The sequence below is a fragment of the Diabrotica virgifera genome, chromosome 9, assembly GCF_917563875.1.
Source record: "Diabrotica virgifera virgifera chromosome 9, PGI_DIABVI_V3a".
NCBI classification, from domain to species: Eukaryota; Metazoa; Arthropoda; class Insecta; order Coleoptera; family Chrysomelidae; genus Diabrotica; species Diabrotica virgifera.
This window is the reverse complement of record NC_065451.1, coordinates 88,819,455-88,829,393: the sequence shown is the minus strand read 5'-3', so window position 1 is coordinate 88,829,393 and position 9,939 is coordinate 88,819,455. Positions and strand designations below refer to the sequence as shown.

Genomic DNA, 9,939 nt, shown 5'->3' with positions numbered 1-9,939 from the left:
ATCACTTATTGTACCTTCATTTAAGGCTAACTTTAAAAGTAAAGCAGATCTGCTATTATTCATGTTTAAAAATAAAAGGCACACAAAACACTAAGTACGATTAGGACCGCGAATCTACAACAGATAAATGTCTGGAAACCGTTACACAGGGTTGCCAAAAAACGGAAGTCACACCGAGCGGTGTGGTATACGGAAGACGCTACGCGTTGTGTACATAGCCTGTATAGTAGCACGGGAGCGACACTAGCGCTGGTGATATACCGTCGAACTAAAATCTGATCTTATGAGTATGTTAGATACGATATGACTTCCAGCGAAATTTTTAATATAAGCCTTCTGATACCATCTAGTAGCCAAATTCGTAAAAATATAGGCAAAACGTTGTGACTTCCGAAATCGGAAGTCATAACGGTATATATGAAGTAACAACGTATTACGAGAATCTACTTTGGAAGTCACATGGATACATGTATCAATATATATATATATATATATATATATATATATATATATATATATATATATATATATATATATAAGAAGAGATAACACTGGGAGATACCCTTTTTATTACTGAGGAAGCAAAATAAAACTCGGGTGCTTCGTAGGATGTGCCTTTTTATTAATGGTCTAAGCTTTCGTCTATGCTTATAGACTTCATCAGAGTAACTAAAAAATATAGAACAAACAATGACTGATGGAACTTACTATAAATTATAACAAAACTCACCCAAATAATAGCAAAATACTCAGGGATTTGGGTGGAAGACAAAGAAACTAGTAACAATGTACATGTATATACACAACATATTTTTAAAATTCATAATAGATCTAAGTATATGCAAACAACACCTAACCAACAATTTTATTCGAAATACATGGTTGTTTAAAACGATATAATTAATTAGCAATTACCAACGGTGTAATGACACTAGTTCTATGAAATAGCGGGATAATTTAAAATACATATTATGAAAACGATAAATAGTACAATGTTACAAACAATTAAACGTAAATATTACAAACAAATAAATAACATTAGATTTAAAAGATTAAAAATTTCAAAACAGGTAAATAATAGTACATTATATACCGCGGGACTGAAGTAGTACATTTAATCCTGAAGGTAAAGTTTATGGCCCGACCGCAGGGAGGGCCATAATTTACCTGAAGGATTAAATGTACTTCAGTCGCAAGGTATATACGATACTTTTCGTACTTCCGGTATGATTTTATTAATTATTTCAATAATTTCAATCAGTTTTTTCTCTCTTCAACTCATTTAATAAACTGTCTTTAAAATAAGTTACCATAGTAACATTGCGTTGTGACAGTTATAATTTAGAAACATTGTCATTACTAGTGTCATTGTAAAGAAACATTGTTATTGATAATTATTGGTATCATGAGTGAAGAAGGTGTATCTGATATTGATAAAAGAGCAGCCGAAGTAGGTGAAGAATTGTTACCACCGAAATCTAGAAAACTATACGAGCAGCAGTACGATGCTTTTAAAAAGTGGTGCCGCTTAAAAAATGTGAGACAACCTACTGAAAATGCGCTGTTAGTCTACTTCGATGATAAATCAAAAGCGGTTTGTGCCTCAACTCTCTGGGCACATTACTCAATGCTGAAATCGGTTATTAACATTAGAGAAGATATTGATATAAGTAAATTTCCAAAATTATTAGCTTTTTTGAAGAGAAGAAATGAGGGATTTAAGCCAAAGAAGTCAAGAATTCTCACGTCTGAGCAGGTAGATCAGTTCTTACGGGAGGCTCCGGATGATAAATATTTAATGCTTAAGGTAAATTTGGAAATTTGTTTATATTCAGAAATTTTAAGAAATCAATTTTTTTGTAGGTTGCACTTATTTTGGGCGTTGCGGGAGCTTGTCGTGGAAAAGAGTTGGTTGATTTAGAAATCGACGATGTGAGAGATTTGGGCGATTCCTTCCTAATTGCGATTAGAAACACCAAAAATAAAATTGACCGAAATTTTGTGATCAAAAATTCAGAAAACAGTGCCATCAGTTTTGTGGCGATATTTCGGAAATATGTGGCATTGCGAAAGACAGGGACAACTCATTCAAAATTTTTTGTTCAATACATCAACAAAGAATGTACTACGCGAGTAGTAGGAAAAAACATGTTTGGTACAATTCCACGGCAAATAGCAGCTTTCTTGAAATTAGAAAATGCGACGTCTTATACGGGACATTGTTTTAGACGCACATCTGCGTCTTTGTTAGCTGATTCGGGAGCAACAATAGACGTGCTGAAGAGACATGGAGGATGGAAATCCTCCAACGTGGCCGAGGGATATATTGAATCGTCTATTAAAAATAAACAAAAAATTTCAGATAAAATATTTGGTCAAGTCGCCGATTCGTCCACTATAGTTATGCCACAATCCTCATTCTCGCTTCCTGTTTCCGCAGGATCTTCGAAACAAACACCAGTTCAATATGAAAAGGACCTATCTGTTACTCGTCAGTTACCTGCTGCATTAACCCAGGAAAGACTGGTCAATATGACGAACTGTCACAATATTAATTTGAATATTAACGTTAATTACCATTCTAATTAATTATATTTTTCAATAAAATATCCCTTAAATTCGTTTGTTTGTGATTTAATCGTTCCGGGAGTTTCGTCAATATTTAATCCCGGAGGGATTAAATGTGACACTTTAGTACCTGTCACAAGGGAGTGAAGTTGTCACTTTAGGCCCGGAAGTACGAAAAAACTTAAAATTATTATTAAAACAGCGCTGATAAGGCCAACAAAAATGCAGATAACAACATTTTTTAATTATAATGACGATATGGTATTTTTATGTTAGATTTTGTGTTTTTGAACTATATTACAATAGTTAAAAATCTAAACTATATCACTCACATATATGGCCGGCAATTTTTTGGTTCCCGAAATATTTTGTTTAAGCAGGAACGTATAGATGGTGCTTAAATTATCCACATCCTTTTTGTGATTGATGGAATTTTTGGCGTTGTAAATGTAACACATCTCAAGTATTTTTCGCTGGAAATCTTTATCAGATGCATCTAAGATGAATGCATCATTATAAAGAACTCTGTGGTCTTTACTATTGACATGAATGCTGAGACTTGTAGATTGCGGTTTAAGTTTGCAATCACTTTTATGAAGGGACAATCTTTTGTTTAATCGTTGGCCGGTTTGACCAATATACACTAAGCCACATTCACATGGGATGCCATATACTACGTTGCACCGTTGTAAGGTAGGTGTAGGATCTTTTAGTCGGCTATAAAACAAGTTGAGTGTTTTTAGGTTGTTTGTAGCTATTTTTATATTGAATCCACTAAACAAACCAATGAGTGATCTAGTTAGATTTTGAAGAAAAGGTAGTTTATCATATCTCACAGGAATATCAACCTGATCAACACTACGATTAGCATCATTGTTTACAATAGGATTTGAGAATAACAATTTGTTAAGTAATTTCTTTGGATATTGGTTACTTAACAATGTATCATATAAAATTTTAACGTTCTTATCAACAAATTTCGGATGACAAATGTTAGTAATTCTATTTTTCATTGCTAGAACAACATTAATTTTCTGTTTTTCAGGATGATAGGAATTATATGGAATAAATCTCCCTGAATTAGTGTTTTTTCGATACCAATCAAGGCAAATCAAATTAATGTCAGTTCTAACCACTAAAGTATGTAAGAAAGGTACCGAGGAGTTGGACTCCTCTTCAACTGTGAATGTTAAGTGTGTATTAAATGAGTTAAAAATACTAAGTGTATATTGTACCCTGTCATGTGGAACAGCCATGATTAAATCATCGACATAGTGATAAATAAATGGAATTATGAAATCCACCTGGTCAATAACAAAGTACAATAGTTTGTTCATCACAATTTCTGCCATAATGGGAGAAGTAGCCCCACCCATATATATATATATATATATATATATATATATATATATATATATATATATATATATATATATATATATATATATATATATATTGATACATGTATCCATGTGACTTCCAAAGTAGATTCTCGTAATACGTTGTTACTTCATATATACCGTTATGACTTCCGATTTCGGAAGTCACAACGTTTTGCCTATATTTTTACGAATTTGGCTACTAGATTGTATCAGAAGGCTTATATTGAAAATTTCGCTGGAAGTCATATCGTATCTAACATACTCATAAGATCAGATTTTAGTTCGACGGTATATCACCAGCGCTAGTGTCCCTCCCGTGCTACTATACAGGTTATGTACACAACGCGTAGCGTCTTCCGTATACCACACCGCTCGGTGTGACTTCCGTTTTTTGGCAACCCTGTGTAACGGTTTCCAGACATTTATCTGTTGTAGATTCGCGGTCCTAATCGTACTTAGTGTTTTGTGTGCCTTTTGTTTTTAAACATGAATAATAGCAGATCTGCTTTACTTTTAAAGTTAGCCTTAAATGAAGGTACAATATGTGATTATATATCTCTATAATTATATATTTTCTGTACTTATTTCAATCTATAATATTTACTTACCTATTTACTTATATAAATTCATTTTTCTCGTGTTTTTGTTTACTTCCTTTTTTACAATGAACTTCTAATTTAATCTACATTCACCGGCACGAAAAACGGGCACCCTAAAAAAATGGGTAATTTTTGATGTCTCGTATCTCCCAAACCTTTGGTCCGATTTAAGTAATGTTTTTAATATATTATAGCCTTATTATTTAACAATATAGCTATGATAACATTGTTGATAGACAGGTAAATTTTCATTGTATACCGGGTGTACCAATCAAACTGGGTTTTTTTCTCAATTTTCACAACACCCTGTGGAATATTCTAGCCTTTATAAAATATTTAAATTAAAGCCTAACTATAGCTCCAGGTTTTATTAACATTCTGTTTTTTTATTCATTCGCTTACGTTGGATAATAAAAAAGTTAAGGACTTTAACAACTAGCCATGTTCTTTATCGATACAGGTGTTTCTAAATATAAGTGCGACAAATTTTAAGGGGTAATTTCTGCATGAAAAAATAATGATCGTGTGGCAAAATAATTTTATATTTGCAAGCATTTGCGGACATAGCTTTATCAAGTAAACGATCATTATTTTTTCATGCAGAATTACCCCTTAAAGTTTGTCGCACTTATTTAGAAACACCATGTATTGATAAAGAACATGTTTAATTGTTAAAGTCCCTAACTTTTTTATTATCCAACATAAGCGAATGAATAACAAACAGAACATTAAGAAAACCTGGGGCTATAGTTGGGTTTTAATTTCAATATTGTATAAAGGCTAGAATATTCCACAGAGTGTTGTGAAAATTGAAAAAAAAACCAGTTTGATTGGTACGCCCAGTATACAATGATAATTTACCTGTCTAGAAACAATATTATTACAGCGATATAGTTAAAGAATAAGGCTATAACATATTAAAGAAATACTTAAATCGGAGAATAGGTTTAGGAGATACGAGCCATCAAAAATGACCCATTTTTTGGGGTGCCCGTTTTTCGTGCCGGTGAATGTATCTATTAAATAATCTAAATTATTTTTAAAAATCTTATTAAAAGCTTAAATACAAGAAATGTAGGTAAATGTTCTCATTTAACGAAATTTCCGAAAATTTTGTATTTTTTTGACCCAAGTAGGCTGAAAAATCGATTTTATAGTTATTGTTATTTCGAAAGTAATAAAACGTGTAAAAATTACAAAAAAATTGAATGTACAATTACAATTGAATGGAATTAAATACACGATAAAATGAATCAAGAGCGATAAAAAGTTTAAAGTAATAAATTCTAGTAATAATATAAAATGCAGTAAACTCTCTCTTAAGGGGGTAGGCGCAAAATCTCTGTCCAATGCTATTTAAATACATTTACTTTTTTTCGAATCCTGAGAAAACTAATAAATATTTTTTAAAACATACACCCAGAATGAAAGATAACATTATTACGGGGGACCGAAAGTCCCTTAGAATAAAAAAAAGTTTCTTTTGAATGAAATATTCGAAATTAAAAATCACACTAACTTTTCTCTTGTTTTTTCATCCCATTATCTTTATTAAAATAAACATATATTAGGTATATAAGTTATTAAAATAAACATTATATAAGTTTTCAGGGACTTTCTGCCCTCGGTAATAATGTAAGCTTCCATTCTGCGTTTAAATTTTTCAAAAATACTTATTAGTTTTCTCAGAATTCGAAAAAAATTAATGCATTTAATTAGCACTGGACTAAGATTTTGCGCCTATCCCCAACGAGCACCTCCTCTATACGGACGGTATTTAAAACAAAATTCATTTGCCGATATATTGAGCCTGTACTCTTCCGGACAATCCCTTAAAATGATGTGTACCTAAATGAAAAAAAAAAAAATACATAGATATTTTTTCCAAATATTTTAGAATACAAAACTACAATATTTATATTTTATTATTTCAAATTAACACAGAGATGACAACGAGTGATATTTAATAACTCTTTACCTTATCAGCAGTAGGTAATAAAAATCTGGTTCTATACTCCGTCTACCGAACAGACGGAGTAATCAAGTGAATAAATCATAATATTTCTTCAAAATACCTTAACGCACAGCCTTGTACACAATACCGATAACACCAATTACCGAATACCTTGTTATCGGTATTGTGTAGAAGGCCGTGCATTAAGGTATTTTGAAGAAATATTGTGATTTATTCACGTGATTACTCCGTCTGTTGGGTAGACGGAGTATAGTGTGGGATCCGTCATTAAAATATTTTGTGTGTCGGTCATTAAAAGAAATGTGACACCATACCGCGTTGCTCTAATAATACTTTAACATTGATATTATGTTGTGACTAAAGATGTTAACGGAATGTCTGCTTGGCAAAAGAAAACATCGGCACAATATCAATTTTCTTCTTTGATATGTTACCTATGTGTATGCCAAATTTCATGTCAATCTTAAGTGGTTTTTTAAAATTTATGGGTTTTGCAATATTTTACCGTCAGCGAACGGACTAATAGAAGAGGATCCGATATAAGGCCGATCTATTTAATGGATAACAATAATTATTGGATATGTAATTTAGTATGTTAACAATTATAAAAAACAAGGGGTGCATGATCTAATTTTCTTCTGACTATAATCAATTAATAATTAATAAATGACTTTTATCTACTCTATGTCATATTATAATTGATAAATTTTTAGTTTGTGAAAACTGTTATTATAGATAGCAGTGCTTTAAAGTAAGCATGAAGTAACAATGTATTTTAAATGGGATTTACTTTTTCTCACTGTTTTTGACACACTTTCATATAATTAAATATTCTTTCTTAACTTTCGCGTTTTATGGTGATGACATCTTCTTTTTCTTCAAGTGCCATCTCCGCGAAGGAGGTCGGCAATCATCATAGCTATTCGGACCTTGGAGACGGCTGCTCTGAAAAGTTCGTTTGATGTACATCCGTACCATTCTCTCAGGTTGCGCAACCACGATATTCTGCGTCTCCCTATGCTTCTTTTTCCTTGAATCTTTCCCTGCATAATGAGTTGGAGCAAGTTGTATCTCTCTCCACGTGTAATATGTCCGAGATATTCCAATTTTCTGGTTTTAATTGTATTTAAGACTTCCATTTCTTTATTCACCTTTCTCAGAACCTCTTTGTTTGTGACGTGTTCTGTCCATGATATTTTTAGAATTCTTCTATATACCCACATCTCGAATGATTCCAGTTTTTTCATTGATGCCGCATTCAAGGTCCAAGCTTCCATTCCGTAAAACAGAGTCGAGAAAACGTAGCACCTAGCCAACCTTATTCTTAGCTCTAACCTTAGATCTCTTGTGCAGAGCACAAGAGAGGTGATGACATAATGAGCAATAAATTACAAAAAAAAATTTGACAGTTTTGTGGTTTGAAAGAAATTAGAATTTTTATATGTCACAGTTCTAAGAATTGTAGAATAGAAATGAATTCCAGTGACGAAGAGTTACAGTATTTTTATTTGTTTATCGTAGATAAAATATTGTATGAAATTGTGCGTGAAGTACTTTTTGCGAACTTACGCGATGTATAGCACTCACTCCGTTTCATAAATAACTATTTTCATATATTAAAAAAAAAATGTTTCGACCCGGGTAGATATTATTCCAGATTTTCTGATTTGGGCACAGAGTTGGATTGTTGGGGCATATATGGAGAGCAGGTAGCGCAACAACTATAAACTCAATTTTACAATGGAGACCAGGAGTTAGAAGGAGACGCGGAGGAACTAGAATAAATGGTTACAGGAATTAAAGGAAGATTTATATAGGGCAGGAATTAGAGACTAGCAGAAAAACAAAAGAGGATAGAAAGAAATGGAGAAGCATAGTCAATAGTATCGAGTAGCAGATTGGGAAAAATCTGCTCGAAAAAGATGGATCTAGATAGCTTTTTAGCGGGTAATCCCCACCTGGAGGGTTTAGCCATTTAATTTTTTATTACATATTATTATTGGTACATCAAAAATTAAAAGGACGGTGCCTGTAATAAAATCTAAAATATTAAAATTTTCTATAAGTTCAAATTTATTTATTAACATTTTTGATATAATTTTCGTAAATAAATGACTTACTATTAACACTTTTTTAATTAATTCCAATAAATCCATTTTACAGCAATAATAATATATTAGTATTTTTGTAAAATAAATATCAATCATATTATCATAAATAACACAGGTTTACAAAAAAAACTAAATTTCGGACAATTTGACGAAACCATATGACAAGGGGGTTTTTGGAGTGGCTGATCACAAATCCGGGGTCTGCTCACCTCTATCGCGTCAGGTAAAGGTCATTTCAAGGTCAAATCAAGATAAATCGACAGTCGCTCTGAAAAAGTATATTAGGGGGTTCTTGGGGTCGCTGAAGATGAATCCGGAGTCCGCTGACCTCTATCTCGTCTAGTTCAACGTCATTTTAAGGTCAAATCAACATAAATTGACACAATTGCTCTGAAAGTATAGGGAGTTTTGCGGTCGCTGATCATGAAAACTGCGGTCCGTTGAGCTCTACTACGTCATGTAAAGGTCATTTCAAGTTCAAATCAGGAGGAGTTAACAAAATTGATTTGACCTTAAATGGCCTTTACCTGACGTGGTTGAGCTCAACGGGCCCCAGTTTTGTGATCAGGGACCCCAAAAACACCCTAATATACTTTTTCACAGCGATTGTGTTGATTTATCTTGATTTGACCTCGAAATGACCTTCAGCTAGACGTGATAGAGGTCAGTGGATCCTGGTTTCGTTATAAGCGACCCCAAAACCCTCCTAATATACTTTTTCAGAGCGACTGTCGATTTATCTTGGTTTGTCCTTGAAATAACCTTTACCTGACGTGATAGAGGTTAGCGAACCCCGGATTCGTAACCAGCGACCCCAAAAACCCCCCTAGTCATATGGTTTCGTCAAATAGTCCGAAATGTATTTTTTTGTAAACCTGTATAATCAAATGAATATCAATATTTTAATTTAAATAGACAACTTTAAAACACAGACAACTGTATTCACAGTAAAAGTTTCAAAAGATCACACATTACGCTCAAAATAGGAGGTAAATCTAGCAGACGAGTCGTTGTGACTTCCAAAATATGACAACACCGCTGGAAGTGACAACGCGCCTTGAACTACCCTTTATATGGAAGCCATAACGTATGCTGTACGCTTCGGTATATACGTATATATATACAAAATTTATTTTGGTAAATCCTTTCCCCTCAATAGGTAGACCCATTTTATAAGCCCCCCTTTTACCAAATACACAATTTTTAAAAAATAATTCCTAGTAGAAAAGGTGGAAGTCGGACAGCCTCTTCTGTATACCGGAAGTCACAACTTAACGTGCATCAATATATATATATATATATAT

At 32.8% G+C, this 9,939-nt stretch overlaps 1 long non-coding RNA gene across 1 annotated transcript; it reads right to left on the bottom strand.

Annotated features, from left to right (window-relative positions):
• Positions 1-601: 601 nt before the first annotated feature.
• On the bottom strand, positions 602-836 carry LOC126892534 (uncharacterized). The gene is made up of 2 exons (XR_007700895.1): positions 731-836; positions 602-669 (listed from the first exon to the last, which is right to left on the bottom strand). It is a non-coding gene; the product is annotated as an uncharacterized LOC126892534 (long non-coding RNA).
• Between the last annotated feature and the right edge of the window lie 9,103 nt (positions 837-9,939).